This window comes from Dermacentor silvarum, chromosome 8 (assembly GCF_013339745.2).
Source record: "Dermacentor silvarum isolate Dsil-2018 chromosome 8, BIME_Dsil_1.4, whole genome shotgun sequence".
NCBI lineage: Eukaryota > Metazoa > Arthropoda > Arachnida > Ixodida > Ixodidae > Dermacentor > Dermacentor silvarum.
Genome location: NC_051161.1, coordinates 81,617,332 through 81,638,492, shown reverse-complemented (window position 1 = coordinate 81,638,492; position 21,161 = coordinate 81,617,332).

Sequence of the window (21,161 nt, the reverse complement as noted above, 5' to 3'; positions counted from 1 at the left end):
ATAATGAAGGTACACTTCTCGGCGCATATTTTGGCAGTCTGAACTGATTCGATGTTTCTATTTAGAGTCCTTAAACTCCCAAAATAATACCGAAGAAATCATTCTGAGCCTATGTTCTTGACGCAGAGTGCCATCGTCTGCCTGGTTTTCTACTCAGATTGTTGAACTGCCTACTGCATCAATCTCGATGGAACTTCGGTGGCCCTTTTCTCCTTCTTTTCGGGAGATAAAGCAAGAATGATTAAATAATCTTTTATTTACCTTTTTAAGAAAGGGGAGGAGCCGGCGGGAGAGAGGGAGGTCTATGTGCTCCAGACCCGCCACCTTATGTGGCTAGACGTCCGCCATCGAGTCCTGGTAGGCCTCCGCTACCTCCTCAGCCCACCTCTGGACTCGGTCCTGTAGGGTGGGATTGAGGCTGCGCAGGGGAGTTTCCCACAGCTCCTCCCTACTAATTAATGGTTTGACGGTGCGCGCGGAATATTTGATGGGGCATTGCCACATGATATGGGATCTGGACACGGCAGAAGCGATACTTGGGTGTCGGGTATGTGACGGGGAAGAATGAGCGTCAAGTGCGTGGGATAAGGAAAGTACGAGCTTGTAGCTGGCGCCACAATATTTCTCTCTGGCGCGTGCTATATAGGCACAGAGAGAGGTGGATACGTTAGGCGTTGGTGTATGTAATGCGTGCCAATTTCATGGAATGTGATGAGTGGGCCTTTATTGGTGTGTTGTAGGGAGTCATTGGGTTTTAGAGTAAGGCCCACATTTGCGGCCACTTGGTCTGTGAATCCTTGAACAGCGGCATGAGCCATTTCGTTGCCTGGTAGTCCTTGATGTGCTGGAGTCCAGATGAGGGCGATGTAGTTATCCGGTGGATGAGCGACAACTAGAGAGTGCGCGAGGTTGGTAATGTAGCCGTTACTGAAGTTCCGGATAGCAGTCTTCGAGTCCCTGATGATGACATCGCAATCAGGTAGCCCCGATGCGAGAGTAATGACGGCCTCTTCCGCGTCGCCCGCCGAGGTGGTCTTTACTGATGCTGAACGAACAGTGCTATGCTCTAGTTGTCTAAGCAAGAAATGTAACTTCTCAGCAAATTATCTACATTTTATACCTCCAGAACAAACCATACACGTACGAACGCTCGCAGATGACTAAGTGCAACTGTCGACTGACTATTCTGATAAAGTTATTTGAGAGATCAAGATTGATCGAGGGATCAAGATTGATCGAGAGATCAACATTGATCTATGGATGCCATCATCAAATGTATTATCTCTTATTTATCATTGTTAATTATCTGTTTTCTAAGAAGCAGGCCGGCGTTCTTTTTTTTTTACTTGCAGATGCAATTAGAAAGCAGTCTCTACATATTTAGGAATGTACGTGCTTTGTCTGTTTTTTGTTTTGCATCTTTATGCCTAATCTCATCGAAGAAAAAGAGATAGAGAGATAGCAGGTTAAATATATAGTGTCCGGGCCCGAGGGATGTCACGATTTAGAAGGTGGTCACGTGGGGGCAGGACAACGCGATGTTTATGCTCTCGGTCGGGCTCGGTCAGAGGCCTGCTATGTTTCTACATCGGGCCGCGTGATGAGTAGCAGCAGAGCATATGACCGAGTGACCCGAAGTAAGGGCGTTAATGTCGCATTGTCCTGTGCCCACGTGATCACCTACGTCATGACGGCACTAGACATACACCTACAAGAGAATGAAAGCGCATCTAGTTCGTGAAAAAGCTAATATAACTCGGAACACTTCTAGGCTTGCCGTTATTCATTGCAGTTTCGAGGTCAATGCATTCATTTAGCACAAAACAGTTCAATCGCTGAAAATGTGTCAGCGCTTCTTAAAGCTGCTCGAGATGATTTACAAAAAACAAAAACGAACAGCGAACCGCCGAACTTTTAGTCCGCATCCAATTACGTTTTCATCAGACGCGCCGGTATGTCAACTTCGTTACGTATCGGAAAAGCAACAACTTCACAATTTGCCGAGACTCGCTACTAAGCGCGCCTGTCTTGCGTGCAGGCAGCTCCAAGCCACGCAACGCAATGTTTTCGCCGCAGGCGGGAGATGATTGCGAGTTGCAGGTCGAAAGAAAATGTCCCCCGGCGATGAACTCATCGCCTCTCTGTAGTCTGCCGCTGACAGGCAATGTCGAACGGCAGCGGGGTTGGTTCCAAGAAATTGCGTTCGGTCCCAAAAAGATTCTGGCGGCGAGTTTAGCGCTCTCCGTAGGTGAGAAGGTCACGGAGAGCTTCTCCGACGGTGGCACTTTGGCTAAACAGAATCATGTCCTTGAGTGTTTCGTCCTAATTTCAAAGTTTTGATTACTTCCTCTTTTCTTCGCTACATGCTATAGGCTTAAGGGATGAAACCGGAGTTCACGCAATTTTCTTGAAGGAGTGCTCAGTGCGTAAATTTGTAGACACACTGCTAGACGGAAAAAAAAATTTTCTCTCAACTTACGCTTCAATCACGCATCTTTTCCTTCGAAGCCTTTCGCGTACTGCAATGGTGAACTGTCAACTGCGGCATAACGGCAGATATTCGTTTTCCTTGGTTTTATCGAGCCGTTTCTTGTTGTTGCTGACCATGTGTCAAAGAGTGATGAAAGCATTTAGCTCTCCGGTCATGTCTCTTCAACAATGCAACTGCCTGTTCAATCGTAACACTCCAGTGCTACGCTGACAACTATTTATAGATCAAACTTGACACTAGGCTGTTCGCTTAAAGCAGATTGCCAAAGTAAGCGCAGCGAAGAGGACATTAGTTGCGTAGAGACACTTAGATATTTTTTTGAAACTAGGAGACACCAACACGTTTGGTAATCTATGAAGATAGTAATACACCTCGCATGCTACTTCTTACCTGAACCACAAATTTGAGTTGTAGCGTGCTTTGCAAAGCGGACTCAAAGTACTAGTTGGGACGACTCGCGTGCTCTCGGTAATGCCAAGAATAATATCGATTTTCTTTGCGCTTTTGTCAGTGTTGTCGTGCGCGCCTGTCATGAGACGTCAGGAAGCTTTTTTTATTATTTACGTCCACAGTGTCTCCGCGAACCATTCGAGCCTCATTACGTATAGGTGGTTATCGTGGTATAGGTATTACGTATAGGTGGTATAGGTGGTATAGGTGGTATAGGTAGTTATGTTACTGGGCAGTGCTCAGTATTGTACGGCTTACATGTTTCCAACGTTTCGTCGCCTGAAATTTAGTATAGAACCACTCTTGCGCTAAGCGTGGCTTGATTTTACGAAACATGTAATGAATGTGTTCTAGCCGTTAGGGGCGGGAAGGCATGTCTTAGCGGGAACAGTGACTGAACGTCATATGTTCAGTTTATCTCAAGAATTCCTAGAGGGTGCTGCGATTCCGCACAACGCCTGTTTGACGTGTTCTTGTGGGTGTTAAAACTTCGCCGCTTCCTGGGGCGCAACGAGTCCTTACATTCGCAATGCTTATGCTTCGCTTCTTGAATTGCAGCGAATGAGAGCTTACGTTGAAATCGCACGTTTTCTCACCGGTCACGGCCCGTGTCAGCCTGCGCTGTGCTAAGAATTTTTTTTTTTGCTGTTCCTGAACTGGCTATCCCAAAACGCCAGTTCAGAAATTGACGCTATACCAGTTTTCTAATGTAACGTGCAGACAATTATCAAAAACATACGAACTTAATCTACCGCTCGCCCCTGCCCCGAAAAGAAAACATTAATGTAAACGCGATAAAAATGCCTGAAAGATGCTACTCATATTCGTTCCGGTTATGTAAAAGAAGTCAATGTCACGTGCCAAATAAAAACGCTAAACAGCGTATCCGCATGTGACTCAATACGGGATCAAATAGCATGCACAACCCCATATTTTAACCGTGAACATAAACAATTACACGTGCGCAAAGTACCAGTACAAAGGAATAAGTTGAACCTTATAACTCTACTGGCCACTTTACGCTTGGAGACTTCTGCAGCAGGCGTAAAATTCTCGTGCCACATTCAGCCCACATGCTTCGTTCTGCCCCATGCGTTCGTAATTTATTTGATAAATAACAAAGTATCCCCCTTTCTACGAATTCAACATATAAACATCTCCCCGAGGACCGACTGTTTGACACTCGTTTCAAGGCAAGCTGCGTGATAAGCATTCGAACCTTAACAGGGCACACGGCGATGAACGCCCGCCGCGGTGGCTTAGCTATGGTGTTGCGTTGCTAAGCACGAAGTCGCGGGATCAAATCCCGGCAAGGGAGCGGCTGCATTTAGATGGGAGCGAACTACAAAAACGCCCGTATCCTGTGCATTGGGAGCTCGTTAAAGATCCCCTGGTGCTCAAAATTAATCCGGAGTCATCCCGCCATACGGCGTGCCTCAATCAAATCGTCGTTTTGGCGGGTAAAACTCCCAGAATTAAATTAAAAACGGCGATGCGCATCGTTATCTGAAAGTTCGAGCTGCCAAAACTCCTACAATAGGTTTTTCATTCGCATTTGTTCCGCGACTTCGAAGCAGGAAGATACCGATGACTAGAATGCAAATTACGTGTCGCATTCAGATAAAGCTTATTCACACCTGCAGCACAGGAGAGGAAACCACGATAGACGAGTAGGTAGAATGAAATCGATATGGCACCGAAGATGTTCTGGCTGCAGTCCACTGAGCTGAGAGCTTCATAAATAATTCAAGAAGACATCTCCATAGCGAAATTATCCTTAGAGAGACATACTCATTCTGTTTTGCTTCACATATCGCTACCTGCTAAACTTATACGTCTCGAATGCAGATCATGCTTCCGCTCGAGAACTTTACACACGCTGCTTATGCAATTACGTCTGGTTCGGTTACTGCGCTGACCGTAGTTGCTGCGCAACTAATGCAAACAAAAAGTTCTTCGTTTGCTTGTTACACCCAAGGGGAACTGCAACCTCATATCTTATATCGAGCCAAGAAACGTGAATTCATTTCGCCTGCCCTATCATTCAATATAGGCTGGCGGGGCTGGCTGCCGTAAGCAATAGAGCAGTAAGCTTGGCCTAACTGAAGGCTGTCTATATTGCAGGTGCCGACGACGCACGCTTCGCGCTGTTTGTCTAATCGAACGCGCGTGTACAGGTGAATGCAACAGTAGTCGCTGGTTTAAAACGAAGCTTTAGCTTAGGAGCTTCTATTCTTATACATAGGGTCACAAAATTCGTTTGTCTCGGCCACCACTGCAAAAATTTTCATTACGTTCCTTGAATTTAAATGTAAAAGCGAAGATCTACCGAAAGCAGGGAGTATACTTATGCTTACGGTCGTAAATTACTGTAATAAAATTCTAGATAATTTCAAGCTAATAATAAAGTAATAACGAATAATAATAAATAAAATTATGTAAAACAATTCTGTAAGGTGCACATGTGTGAGATCTGACGCAGAAGTTATTGAGGTGTTACAGGCATCTCCGAGATATGCGCACTACTTTGTAAGCTGGACTTTTCTGAAACCCTGATAAGCAGTCTAACAATTTCACTTAAACTGCAGACTTGTATATATCGTTTGTTGGCTTTACACTTTGTAACAGACACAGTTTGCATAAGTGCAATATTTGTTTTGATTTGAGAAATATAGCTTTGTAAACGTGGTGCTACAGGCCCGCGCGACTGGCCGCTCGAGGTACTTAGCGTGTATTCGAGGGCTTCTTTCACGCTCGGAAAAGCGCATTCATGTAGCACGTTTTGAGCAAGAGAAAACTGTATCGGGAAATTTTTTCTGCTGCTCTACACTTTTCTCATTCACACTTTTCATCTAGTTATAATATTTTAGAAGTTGTATAATTAACTAAGGCTAATTATGTAATTACACGGAATGAAAAAAATAATCTGTATATCCAAGCGATGGCAAACAAAATTAACTTGGTTCGGTCCAGCTGCGTGGTATTTGCATATTTTAAAATGTTCGTGCATGATAGTTGGGACAACCTGTATATATATATATATTAATATATATATATATATATATATATATATATATATATATATATACATGTACATATATTCGCGCTCTGCATCTCATTGTGTGCGCGCAGTGCTGACTATCAGCTAGCGCAAGACAGGGGTAATTGGAGATCCCAGGGAGAGGCTTTCGTCCTGTAGTGGACATAAATATCATCATCATCATCATCATCATCATCAGCCTATATTTATGTCCACTGCAGGACGAAGGCCTCTCCCTGCGATCTCCAATTACCCCTGTCTTGCGCTAGCGTATTCCAACTTGCGCCTGCGAATTTCCTAACCTCATCATCCCACCTGACTTTCTGCCGTCCTCGACTACGCTTCCCTTCTCTTGGTATCCATTCTGTAACCCTAATGGTCCACCGATTATCCATCCTACGCATTACATGGCCTGCCCAGCTCCATTTCTTCCGCTTAATGTCAACTAGAATATCGTCTACCCCCGTTTGTTCTCTGATCCACACCGCTCTCTTCCTGTCTCTTAACGTTACTCCTAAGATTTTTCGTTCCATTGCTCTTTGTGCGGTCCTTAACTTGTTCTCGAGCTTCTTTGTTAACCTCCAAGTTTCTGCCCCATATGTTAGCAACGATAGAATGCAATGATTGTACACTTTTCTTTTCAACGAAAGTGGTAAGCTCCCAGTCAGGATTTGGCAATGCCTGCCGTATGCATTCCAACCTAATTTTATTCTTCTGTAAATTGCTTTCTCATGATCAGGGTCCCCTGTGAGTAATTGACCTAGATAAACATATTCCTTTACCGATTCTAGAGGCTGACTGGCAATCCTGAATTCTTGTTCCCTTGCCAGGCTATTGAACATTATCTTTGTCTTCTGCATATTCATCTTCAACCCAATTCTTGCACTTTCTCGATGAAGGTCCTCAATCATTTGTTGTAATTCCTCTCCCTTGTTGCTCAATAGGACAATGTCATCTGCAAACCGAAGGTTGCTGAGATATTCGCCATCGATCCTCACTCCTAATCCTTCCCATTCTAAGAGCTTGAATACTTCTTCTAAGCATGCAGTGAATAGCATTGGAGAGATTGTGTCTCCTTGCCTGACCCCTTTCTTGATAGGTATCTTTCTACTTTTCTTGTGGAGAACCAAGGTAGCTGTGGAATCCTTGTAGATATTTGCCAAGATATTCACGTATGCCTCCTCCACTCCTTGATTACGCAATGCCTCTATGACTGCTGATATCTCTACTGAATCGAATGCCTTTTCATAATCTATGAAAGCCATATAGAGAGGTTGATTGTACTCCGCAGATTTCTCGATTACCTGATTAATGGCATGGATATGGTCCATCGTAGAATATCCCTTCCTGAAACCAGCCTATTCTCTTGGTTGACTGAAGTCAAGTGTTGTCCTGATTCTATTGGAAATTATCTTGGTGAATATTTTATACAATACTGAAAGCAAGCTAATGGGTCTGTAATTCTTCAATTATTTAACGTCTCCCTTCTTATGGATAAGTATAATGTTGGCGTTCTTCCAGCTCTCTGGTACACTTGAAGTTGTGAGGCATTGCGTATAAAGGGCCGCAAGCTTTTCAAGCATGATATCTCCTCCATCTTTGATTAAATCTACTGTTATTCCATCTTCTCCAGGCGCTTTTCCCCTGGTCATGTCTTTCAAGGCCCTTCTAACTTCATCGCTAGTTATAGAAGGAGCTTCTGTATCCGGTTCATCACTATTTCGAATGGAAGAAGCTTGGCTGTTTTGGCTACTGTACAGGTCAGTATAGAATTCTTCTGCTGCTTTACTATGTCATCGAAATTGCTGATGATATTACCATGCTTATCTTTCAGTGCATACATCTTGCCTTGTCCTATGCCTAGTTTTCTTCTTACTGATTTCATGCTGCGTCCATATTTTACGGCTTCCTCAATTTTTCCCACGTTATAATTTCGAATATCCCTTACTTTCTTCTTGTTGATCAGTTTTGACAGTTCAGCGAATTCTATCTGATCTCTTGAGTTGGACACTTTCATGTTTTGTCGTTTCTTTATTAGGTCCTTTGTTTCTTGGGAGAGCTTCCCTACAGGTTGCTTTGGTGCCTTACCTCCAACTTCAATTGCTGCTTCTGAGGTCAGCCTAGTTACGGTTTCATTCATTAGCTCTATGTTATCTTCATCTTCCTGTTCTAAAGCTGCATATTTGTTTGCGAGCACCAGCCTGAATTGGTCTGCTTTTACCCTTACTGCCTCTAGGTTGACCTGTTTCCTCTTGACTAATTTCACTCTCTCTCTCTTCAAATTGAGAGAAATCCTAGACCTCACTAACCTATGGTCACTGCACTTAACCTTACCTAACACTTCTACATCCTGCACTATGCTTGGATCGGCAGAGAGTATGAAATCTATTTCATTCCTTGTTTCTCCATTAGGGCTTTTCCAGGTCCACTTCCTGTTGCTGCGCTTCCTGAAGAAGGTATTCATTATTCGTAGCCTATTCCTTTCCGCGAATTCTACTAACATCTCTCCTCTTGCATTCCGAGAATCGATGCCGTAGTTGCCAATGGCTTGCTCACCAACCTGCTTTTTCCCCACTTTTGCATTGAAGTCGCCCATGACTAAAGTATACTGAGTTTGCACCTTTCTCATTGCTAGTTCAACATCTTCATAAAACTGTTCTATTTCTTCATCATCGTGACTAGAGGTTGGGGCATAGGCTTGTACTACCTTCATTTTGTACCTCCTATTCAGCTTTATTATGACGACTGCTACCCTTTCATTAATGCTGTAGAATTCATCAATGTTGCCCGCTACGTTGTTATGCACTAGAAATCCTACCCCGGATTCTTTCTTATCTGGAAGACCTCTGTAGCAGAGGACGTGGCCGTTAGTCAGTACTGTGTAAGCCTCACCAGTTCTTCTAACCTCACTAAGGCCAATAATATCCCAGGAAATTCCTGATAATTCTTCAAATAGTCCTGCTAAGCTAGCTTCACTCGAGAGGGTGCGCGTGTTGCACGTTGCCAGGTTCAGTTTCCATTGGCGGCCTGCCTTGACCCAGAGATTCTTAGCACCCTCTGCCGCGGAGCAGGTCTGGCCGCCGCCTTGGTCAGGTGCTCCGCAGCCACTGGGAACTGAGGGCCATAGGTTAATTGTCGGAGTCATGAGGGAGGTAGTGGCCGAATACTGCACCAGGGTGGCCAATTCCTGTTCTGGTGAGGGAGTGACTTTGATGAAGCTTAGTGGGCCTGCCTAGTTTGGTTGCACCTGAACTAGTATAGCCCCACTAGCTCTCGGCAATATGTATTTTTTTTCTTTGCCGGTGTCAGGCAACACTCCATGCCTGAAAATGTAGTGGAATGGAGCAGGATTCGAACTAAATATAGGCTGATAAATATAGGCTAATGATAACATAAATATAGGCTGATGATAATGATGAACGTAGCACACCGGACTTTTGTCCGGTTTACTTGCCTATATTTCCGCTTGTCGCTTTGTCTCGGTCTGCTTCTGGTGGAGCAGACTTCAATACGAATATATTAACCTCAGGTAAACTTGAATTCGGTTACGTCGACTCCTCGCCAAATTCGGACATACTTGAAAAGTCCAGGCGAGAAACCATACGTTGCTTCTTAAGAAAAATTCAGAGCCCAAGATGGAAGCCAGCGAACCTGTGACTATGGTGGGTCTACTGTAGTGAATATCGCTATAGTGAATATATATATATATATATATATATATATATATATTATCATTATTGACTATATTGAGCGTCTTCGGAATGTTTGTCAAAGAGCAAGGACACCGCCGTCTTGTTTTCGCCATGCGCGATGGACAAGTAATGCGTTTGCTACACCAAGTCCGCCCGATCGTCATAGACTATCATAGACTATCATAGCCGCGGCACACTGCACGGCAGCGTCAGGTTACTATGAGTTCTCTCCCGCTTCTGCTCTCGGCGGCTCCTACCCACATATCCAACGCGGGTATAAGCCACACATGATTTCTTTCTTACCTTCTTTCTTTCTTGCTTGCTTTACTTCCTTCCTTCCTTCCTTCCTTCCTTCTTTTTTTGTTTCTTGTCCCTGGCTCATACCCCCACGTAGCTATCAAAAAACGTCCAACACAGTGCAGACCGCGCAGAAGTACGGCTTCTTGAAGAATAACGAGCACCTATAAATCGTAACATTGCCGTTTTGACCCCGACGTTGTATCTGCAGGAGCCAATCATTTTTTACGTATCTTCCCATGTTCGTAATAGCTTTTGTTATTGCGTTCTCCGGGGCACCTGTATGTCTGTTCCTGGGCGCTGTGTTCTCCACCAACGAGCGACGCCATTGGTAGACTTCGACAAGAACATTCAAATTTTTTAAACTGCTCGATACATTTGTTTGTTCAGATATCTGAAGTAAACGTTACTCTATAATGGGTTCGAAGGGAAGGAAAGTGGAGTCGATGATTGGAGAGAACTAGTTGGCGTCGGAGAGAACATAAGATGGTGTCAGCTGGCGCAAGACAGGATGGGTTACAGATCGATTGGAGAGACCTTCCTCCCACATAAAATATGAAGATGATGTCAAAACTACGTCATACATAATCCTATCTCCTTAACATGTCGATGATGCGACAATATTTGTGCCACATAACGAGAAAGCGCGAATAACGCAAAAAATTGCCTCTACTACTGCATTGAAATAAATTGATTTTATTACGCAATAAAGATCGCCCAATGAACACTCTATGTGTAAGCTCAAGCAGATTAGGTCATGTCGTGAACGTTGTGCAGGTTCTATTATGAAGATGCTTCGTTTAAGAATTAGGTGTGTTTCAATTAGTCGCATCATGAGGGAAATGTTTTTATTGCGCCTTTTCGGAGCTCACGTCTACCTGCCCCCTGTTTCATTCACTTGGCGCAGCCAATTCGTATTTCACGCACGTGACCATCATAAATAATTCCTTCAAGCCAAGAGGCCGTTGATATTCACTACTAGATGAAATCGTTTGCTGCACCACAACCAGTAGCTCAGGCCCATGAATCGGGCATAAGCATTTTGCTTGACAGTAGCGGAAGCTCAGTGTGGCTTTTATTCTTTATTCTACTGGTTTCACATTGCTCATTGAGCCCTCAAGGTATATGAGACATGATATTGATACATGCATATTGCGTGTTTCTTATGCACGATGCGCGCGGGCGCCCAGACGAAGAAGACGAATTGCGTTTGGCTCTCGAGCTGTCGGCTGAACTGGCCAGCGCTGCAGCTATCCTGTGTAAATATATTTTGTAAATAGTCTCCAGTACTCAATCCTTCGTTCGCGTAACATTTTGGTGGAGCGTGCCGTTCCCCGTCCTCGCCACGGAGCTCCGCAGCGGCCGCACCGTCCAGCTTTCCACCATGGCTCCCGCTGACGAGACCTCGTCTGCTCCTACTACTCCGACTCCAACCACAACGTACGTCACGGTTGCCACTCCCCGCGATCCTGGCATATTCTCCGGTCAAGATAATGTCGACGTTGATGACTGGCTCGGCATGTATGAGCTTGTTTGCCGCAACAACCACTGGGACCCTACCATAATGCTCGCGAACGTCCTCTTCTACTTGGACGGAACACCTCGTGTCTGGTTCCGGACACACGAGGAGGAGATCTCTAGCTGGGATGCTTTCAAGGAGAAGCTCCGCGACCTATTTGGAAATCCGACCGGTCGGCAGCTGGCTGCAAAGAAAGAGCTTGCTACTCGAGTGCAGTCTTCTACTGAATCGTATGTCTCGTACATACAGGACGTGCTCGCTCTTTGCCGAAAAGTCGACGCGAACATGGTCGAAGTTGACAAGGTAGGCCACGTTCTCAAAGGGATCGCGGACGATGCGTTCAACTTGTTGATATTCAACAATGTGTCCACCATCGACGTCATTATCAAGGAATGCCGCCGCTTTGAGCTCGCCAAAAGCCGCCGCGTCATTCCGCAGTTCTCCCGGCTCCCTAACACGGCTGCGACGTCCTCCTGCGTCGCCATTACCGCTTCACCCCCGTCCAATGAGACCGTCACACGTATTGTTCGCCGCGAGCTCGAGGCTGTAAGTCCTGCCCCGTTCCATCCACGCCCAGTTGACCCCACCTTTGACCAACCAGCCCCGGCGATCTCCCTCATTCAGGAAGTTGTGCGGCAAGAATTTGCCAACCTCGGTTTTCCTGCTGCCTGCTCCGTCTCGCGACCTGACGCCCGACTGGTGCCGACAGCTGCGCCTAGCACCAATCTGTATTCCCCTCCCAGATACCGCAACCCTACAGAGTGGAGAACTCCGGATGACAAGCCCATTTGCTTCCGTTGTCACCGCATTGGCCACGTCGCTCGCCACTGCCGCACCTCCTGGATCTCGCCGTATTCGAGCTACTTCTCCCCGTCTCCGCGCCCTTATGCCGACCCTCGCCGCTACTCGCCTCGCCGTATGCCTTCTACCTCTGACGTATCCATCGATGACAGTCGTCCCGCTCGCTCACCGTCACCTCTGCGCCGTCGGTCCCCGTCGCCCCAGCCACGCCGCTATTCGTCGCCGACCAATTATGGGTCTTCCCGGACGGAAAACTAGACCATGCAGCTCCTGGGGGTAGCGCTGCATTATCTTCGTCGTGTCAAAATCCCCCATTGACGCTCCCAACGAACCAGAACTTACTTGATGTCCACGTCGACGGTGTCCCTTTGACGGCGTTAATAGATACTGGAGCCCAGGTGTCCATCATGAGTAATAACCTCCGTCGTCGATTGAAAAAGGTTCTCACGCCTGCTACTACACGAGCCGTACGCGTCGCCGATGGCAGCGCTGTTGCCGTCACTGGAATGTGTACTTCCCGGATCAGTATCGCCGACCGCCACATTCCCGTTCTTTTTACAGTGCTGACCAATTGTCCCCATGACCTAATCTTCGGACTAGACTTCCTTACGGCGCATTCAGCTTTGATCGACTGTTCTACCGGTACCCTTTGCCTCGAACTTCCTCTACTCGCGCATATTCGTGCTGAACTGCCGAACAACTTTAGTCCGACCGCCTTCGTCCGCCTGCCGCCTAAAACCTTGACTTTCGTCGAATTGCTATCATCTTTCCCTCTGCCCGATGGTGATTACGTCGCTACTCCTGTTCCTGATGTCCTTTTGATGCGCGATATCACTGTGCCCCACTCCGTCGTAACCGTCGCCGATAACCGGACATGCCTTCCCGTCGTCAATTTTGGACTAACAAAGCAAGTTCTACCCCAAGGCATATCGGTTGCAAACGCTGCGCGCTATAGGAGATGACCACGTCACGGCGTTTTCCGTCGACGGCTGCTCCGAGTCTTCACCATGTCCACAGGATGCTATTTGCCGTGACGAAACCTTTAGTCCCATGATTGCTGCGGACCTATTGCCTGAACAAGCAGCAGCTCTGTGTCGCCTTTTGGTTTCGTACCACGACATCTTCGACCTCAACAATCGACAGTTGGGCCAGACTTCAAATGTTAAGCACCACATAAATACTGGTGATGCCAGTCCTATTCATCGCCGGCCATATCGCGTTTCTCTTTCAGAGCGTAAGGTTATTCAAGATGAAGTGCACAAGATGCTTGCCAAAGGCATTGTTGAACCCTCGTCGAGCCCTTGGGCGTCGCCCGTTGTGCTTGTTAAAAAGAAAGATGGCACGTGGCGCTTCTGCGTAGATTATCGTCATCTAAACCGAATTACTAAAAAAGACGTCTATCCCTTGCCTCGCATTGACGACGCCCTCGATTGTCTCCACGGTGCCAACTACTTCTCATCAATAGACCTTCGGTCTGGTTATTGGCAAATTTCTGTGGATGAAAGGGACCGAGAGAAGACCGCATTTGTCACCCCTGATGGTCTTTATCAATTCAAAGTTATGCCATTCGGTCTGTGCAACGCCCCAGCCACATTCGAGCGTATGATGGACTCTTTGCTTCAAGGGTTCAAATGGACAACATGCCTTTGCTACCTCGACGACGTTCTCGTATTTTCACCTACGTTTGAGACACACCTCGAGCGCTTATCAGCTGTTCTTCAAGTCTTTCGCGAGGCTGGGCTCCAACTAAATTCCTCGAAGTGTCACTTTGGTCGTCGGCAGATTACAGTGCTGGGCCACCTCGTCGACGCTTCCGGTATTCAACCAGACCCGGAGAAAATTCGTGCTGTCAGTCTTTTCTTGTACCTCAGTCTGTCAACGACGTGCGAAGTTTGTAGGACTCTGCTCCTACTTCCGACGGTTCATTAAAGACTTCGCAGCGATTGCCCGACCACTTACGGATCTTCTGAAGAAGGACGTGCCGTTTACCTGGGGTCCCGCTCAAACTGCCGCGTTTTCCCACCTGACCAACATTCTCACCACGCCGCCTATTCTGGCCCACTTTGACCCGTCCTGCCCTACAGAGGTCCGTACCGATGCCAGTGGTCACGGTATTGGAGCCGTCTTAGCCCAACGCCAACAGGGACGCGATCGTGTTATCGCCTACGCTAGCCGCCTCCTCACAGCAGCGGAGCGCAACTATTCGATTACAGAGCGTGAATGCCTGGCCCTCGTCTGGGCGGTTTCTAAATTCCGCCCGTACTTGTATGGCACGCATTTCTCTGTAATCACGGACCACCACGCGCTCTGCTGGCTTTCCTCACTCAAGGATCCTACCGGCCGGCTTGGTCGCTGGGCTCTGCGGCTACAAGAATTTTCCTATGCGGTAGTCTACAAGTCGGGCCGCCTACATCAAGACGCCGACTGCTTATCACGCTATCCAGTGGACGAACCACCCGCCGACCCTGACACCGATGCCGACGCTTGCGTTTTCTCGGTTTCTCGGCTGCCACAAGTCGCCGACGAGCAACGCCGTGATGCCTCCTTGCGCGCCATCATTGATCGTTTGGAATCTTCGCCTTCTGATTCGTCCCTTCATTTGTTTGTTCTCCGGGATGGTGTATTATACCGCCACAACGTCCGCCCCGACGGTCCTGCCCTACTCCTCGTCATTCCTCGGCACCTCCGGTCAGCTGTTCTCCAAGAACTTCATGACTTTCCAACGGCAGGTCACCTCGGCGTCTCCCGCACCTACGACCGGATTCGCCGACGCTTCTTTTGGCCAGGCCTCGCCCGCTCCGTACGGAAATACGTTGCGGCGTGTGATAAATGCCAGCGGCGGAAAACACCATCGACGCTCCCTGCCGGGTGCCTTCAACCGCTCGACATTCCTTTGGAGCCGTTCTTTCGCGTTGGCTTGGACTTACTTGGCCCTTTCCCTCTATCAACGTCTGGCAACAAGTGGGTCGCTGTGGCGACAGATTACGCCACGCGCTACGCCATCACCAGAGCGCTTCCAACAAGCTGTGCCACAGATGTCGCCGATTTTCTTTTACGCGACGTGATTCTGCAGCATGGAGCTCCACACCAACTGCTCACTGACCGTGGTCGGACATTCCTTTCAAAAGTCATCGCCGACATACTGCAGTCCTGCTCAACCAGGCACAAGCTGACTACGTCTTACCATCCACAGACCAATGGTCTCACGGAGCGTCTCAATCGAACCCTGACAGACATGCTTGCAAAGTATGTCTCGTCTGACCATACTGATTGGGACCTCGTCCTACCGTATGTCACATTTGCGTATAACTCTTCGCGCCACGACACTGCCGGCTATTCCCCGTTCTTTCTGTTGTTTGGCCGAGAACCCACATTGCCACTGGACACATCCCTTCCAACCGCCGCAGCAGAGACCAGCGAATATGCACTTGACGCCATCACCAGGGCTGCCCAAGCTCGCGAAATTGCCCGCGCTCGCCTCCTGACCTCCCAAGCGAACCAGCGGCGTTTGTACGATCGACATCACAGAGACGTTCACTTTTCGCCTGGATCTCTGGTACTCCTGTGGTCACCGACTCGTCACGTTGGCCTGTCTGAAAAACTCCTGTCTCGGTACACAGGCCCATATCGAGTGCTGCGTGCCGTGACTCCAGTTACGTATGAAATCGCCCCAGTCAGTACCAGTGCCCCATCTGCCCCGACTTCCACTGACGTTGTGCATGTCGCACGCCTAAAACCATATTACCCTCCTGTACCCTCTGACATTTAGATGCACCGGGACGGTGCTTCTGCCGCCGGGGATAATGATACATGCATATTGCGTGTTTCTTATGGACGATGCGCGCGGGCGCCCAGACGAAGAAGACGAATTGCGTTTGGCTCTCGAGCTGTCGGCTGAACTGGCCAGCGCTGCAGCTATCCTGTGTAAATATATTTTGTAAATAGTCTCCAGTACTCAATCCTTCGTTCGCGTAACAATATTGTTACGCGAACGAAGGATTAAGTACTGGAGACTATTTACAAAATATATTTACACAGGATAGCTGCAGCTATGGCCTGTTCAGCCGACAGCTCGAGAGCAAACCGCAGTTCTTCTTCGTCTGGGCGCCTGCGCGCATCGTCCAGAAGAAACACGCAACATGCATGTATCATTATCCCCGGCGGCAGAAGCACCATCCCGGTGCGTCTAAATATCAGTGGGAACGGGAGGGTAATACAGTTTTAGGCGTGCGACATTCACAACGTCAGTGGAAGTCGGGGCAGATGAGGCACTGGTACTGAGTGGGGCGATTTCATGCGTAACTGGAGTCACGGCACGCAACACTCGATATGGGCCTGTGTACCGAGACAGGAGTTTTTCAGACAGGCCAACGTGACGAGTCGGTGAATACAGGAGTACCAGAGATCCAGGCGAAAAGTGAACGTCTCTGATCGATGTCGATCGTACAAACGCCGTTGGTTCTCTTGGGAGGTCAGGAGGCGAGCGCGGACAATTTCGCGAGCATGGGCTGTCCTTGTGATGGCGTCAAGTGCATATTCGCTGGTCTCTGCTGCGGCGAATGGAAGGGATGTGTCCAGTGGCAATGTGGGTTCTCGGCCAAACAACAGAAAGAACGGGGAATAGCCGGCAGTGTCATGACGCGAAGAGTTATATGCAAATGTGACATACGGTAGGACAAGGTCCCAATCAGTATGCTCAGACGAGACATACTTTGCAAGCATGTCTGTCAGGGTTCGATTGAGACGCTCCGTGAGACCATTAGTCTGTGGATGGTAAGATGTAGTCAGCTTGAGCCTGGTTGAGCAGGAGTGCAGTATGTCGGCGATGACTTTAGAAAGGAATGTCCGACCACGTTCAGTGAGCAGTTGGTGTGGAGCTCCATGCTGCAGAATCACGTCGCGTAAAAGAAAATCGGCGACATCTGTGACACAGCTTGTTGGAAGCGCTCTGGTGATGGCGTAGCGCGTGGCGTAATCGGTCGCCACAGCAACCCACTTGTTGCCAGACGTTGATAGAGGGAAAGGGCCAAGTAAGTCCAAGCCAACGCGGAAGAACGGCTCCAAAGGAATGTCGAGCGGTTGAAGGCACCCGGCAGGGAGCGTTGAAGGTGTTTTCCGCCGCTGGCATTTATCACACGACCCAACGTATTTCCGTACGGAGCGGCCAAGGCCTGGCCAAAAGAAGCGTCGGCGAATCCGGTCGTAGGTGCGGGAGACGCCGAGGTAACCTGCCGTTGGAAAGTCGTGAAGTTCTTGGAGAACCGCTGACCGGAGGTGCCGAGGAATGACGAGCAGTAGGGCAGGACCGTCGGGGCGGACGTTGTGGCGGTATAATATACCATCCCGGAAAACAAACAAATGAAGGGACGAATCAGAAGGCGAAGATTCCAAACGATCAATGATATCGCGCAAGGTGGCATCACGGCGTTGCTCGTCGGCGACGTGTAGCAGCTGCGAAACCGAGAAAACGCAAACGTCGGCATCGGTGTCAGGGTCGGCGGGTGGTTCGTCCACTGGATAGCGTGATAAGCAGTCTGCGTCTTGGTGTAGCCGGCCCGTCGTGTAGACAACCGCAGAAGAATATTCCTGTAGCCGCAGAGCCCAGCGACCAAGCCGGCCGGTAGGATCCTTGAGTAAGGAAAGGCAGCAGAGCGCATGGTGGCCCGTGATTACAGAGAAATGCGTGCCATACAAGTACGGGCGGAATTTATAAACCACCCAGACGAGAGCCAGGCATTCACGGTCTGTAATCGAATAGTTGCGCTCCGCTGGTGTGAGGAGGCGGTGTTGGGACTCGGGTAGCGTTTAGGCCGGTGATCCTTCAGCCAAAGGGATGAGTACGTCCGGGAGTAAGCGCGATAGAAAAAAGGGTTTATTCTACATATTTACAGTGGCTCCAAATATGGAAGCCCACTCCATGGGACAGCACTTTGAAAGTCTCAGCTCACTACATGTCTGAACACATATCAGAACACGTCAGGACACACCACTGCACGCAAGGTGTCTCCTTATAAAACATTCGTCTTCCTATATAGTTGACCCGACTAGGGAATCAGTTGACCTTGATGCGGCCAATCAGAGGGGTCGTATTGTTCACTGAAGTCCACCTCTACTGTTCCACCTTCGAAGCAAGGACGAGGCAATCCGGAAACAGGGGGTTCACACTCCTTCCACGAAAGTCGATGGCTTAGTTTCGTGCCCTCTGACGGTCATCTTGCCAGGGTCGGGAGAATGGCCTTCGCGCTTCTAACGAAGGGTGACGGTTATGGTCAGTCGCTTCTAAGTGAACTTCTTTGTCATCGCGTCACTGCCGGTGTCGGGCCCCGTCGCCAGGTAGGCGGCTGCTGATGAAGGGGGTGGCATCGGGGGAAGCACCCAAAGATTGCGCACTGCCGAGTTGGGGCGCTTGTTTGCCCGTCTCGTCGGTGTCGGGCACTGTCGCCGTCTGGACGACGCTGATGAAAGGGCCTGCCTCGATGGGAAACATCGAAAGAAGGCGCCCTGCCAATTTTGGACGCAACAGCGGCTAGCGTAGGCGATAACACGATCGCGTTCCTGTTAGCGTTGGGCTAAGACGGCTCAGATACCGTGACCACTGGCATCAGTACGGACCTCTGTAGGAGAGGACGGGTCAAAGTGGGCCAGAATAGATGGCGTCGTGAGAATGTTGGTAAGGTGGGCAAACGCGGCAGTTTGAGCGGGACCTCACGTAAATGGCACGTCCTTCTTCAGAAGATCAGTAAGTGGTCGGGCAATCGCTGCGAAGTATTTAACGAACCGTCTGAAGTAGGAGCAGAGTCCTACAAAACTTCGGACGTCTTTGACAGACTGAGGTACAGGAAAAGACGTGACAGCACGAATTTTCTCCGGGTCTGGTTGAATACCGGAAGCGTCGACGAGGTGGCCCAGCACTGTAATCTGCCCGCGACCGAAGTGACACTTCGAGGAATTTAGTTGGAGCCCATGCAGCCTCGCGAAAGACTTGAAGAACAGCCGATAAGCGCTCAAGGTGTGTCTCAAATGTAGGCGAAAATACGAGAACGTCATCTAGGTAGCAAAGGCACGTTGTCTCTTTGAACCCTTGAAGCAAAGAGTCCATCATAAGCTCGAATGAGGCTGGGGCGTTGCACAGACCGAATGGCATAACTTTGAATTGATATAGACCATCAGGGGTGACAAATGCGGTCTTCTCTCGGCCCCTTTCATCCACAGAAATTTGCCAATAACCAGACAGAAGGTCTATCGATGAGAAGTATTGGCACCGTGGAGACAATCGAGGGCGTCGTCAATGCGAGGCAAGGGGTAAACGTCTTTTTTGGTAATTCAGTTTAGCTGACGATAATCTACGCAGAAGCGCCACGTGCCATCTTTCTTTTTAACAAGCACAACGGGCGACGCCCAAGGGCTCGACGAGCGTTCAACAATGCCATGGCAAGCATCTTGTGCGCTTCATCTTGAATAATCTTACGCTCTGAAAGAGAGACTCGATATGGCCGGCGATGAATAGGACTATAGCATCACCAGTATTTATGTGATGCCTAACATTTGAAGTCTAGCCCAATTGTCGATTGTTGAGGTCGAGGATGTCTTGGTAGGAAACCAAAAGGCGACACAGAGCTGCTGCTTGTTCAGGCAATAGGTCCGCAGCAATCATGGGACTAAAGGTTTCGTCAAGGCAAATAGCATCCTGTGGACATGGTGAAGACTCGAAGCAGCCGTCTACGAAAAACGCCGTGACGTGGTTATCTCCTATAGCGCGCAGCGTTGCAACCGATATGCCTTGGGGTAGAACTTGCTTTGTTAGTCCAAAATTGACGACGGGGAAGCATGTTCGGTTATCGGCGACGGTTACGACGGGGTGTGGCACAGTGATATCGCGCATCAAAAGGACATCAGGAACAGGAGTAGCGACGTAATCACCATCGGGCACAGGGAAAGATGATAGCAAATCGACGAAAGTCAAGGTTTTAGGCGGCAGGCGTACGAAGGCGGTCGTAAAGTTGTTCGGCAGTTCAGCACGAATATGCGTGAGTAGAGGAAGTTCGAGGCAAAGGGTACCGGTAGAACAGTCGATCAAAGCTGAATGCGCCCAAAGTCTAGTCCGAGCATTAGGTCATGGGGGCAATTGGTCAGCACTGTAAAAAGAACTGGAACGTGGCGGTCGGCTATACTTATCCGGGAAGTAAACATTCCAGTGACGGCAACAGTGCTGCCATCGGCGACGCGTACGGCTCGTGCATATAGTAGTAGGCGTGAGAAGCTTTTTCAGTCCACGACGGATGTTATTACTCATATTATGGACACCTGGGCCGGTATTTTGTAGCGATGCCTTTAAAGTAATAATGCCTTTTCGCGCTTATCGCTCTTTGTCAGTGGTCGGAGCGACGGTCCGCTCGCGTTATCAACGGGATCCGCCGGCCGTGAGCGATGGATGATAAGACTAGAGTAGAATAAGTCGTAATGCCTCGCTACAAAATCGCGGCCCTGGGCTCCCGTATCTATTAACGCCGTCAAAGAACACCGTCGACGTGGAGATCCAGGGCGCGATCTTGGTACGCGTTCCAAAATGAAACGGAGGCAGTCCGTTCCATCGAGCCGCCCACGATTGGTCAATTTGATCATCACGGTTCAAATTGACCAATCGTGTGCGGCTCGACGGAACGGACCGCCTCCGTTCCATTTTGGAACGCGTACAAGGTCGCGCCCCAAGTAAGTTCTGGTTCGTTGGGAGCGTCAATGGAGGATTTTGACACGACGAAGATAATGCAGCGCTACCGCCAGGAGCTGCATGGTCTAGTTTTCCGTCCGGGAGGGCCCATAATTGGTCGGCGACGAATAGCGGCGTGGCTGGGGCGACGGCGACCGACGGCG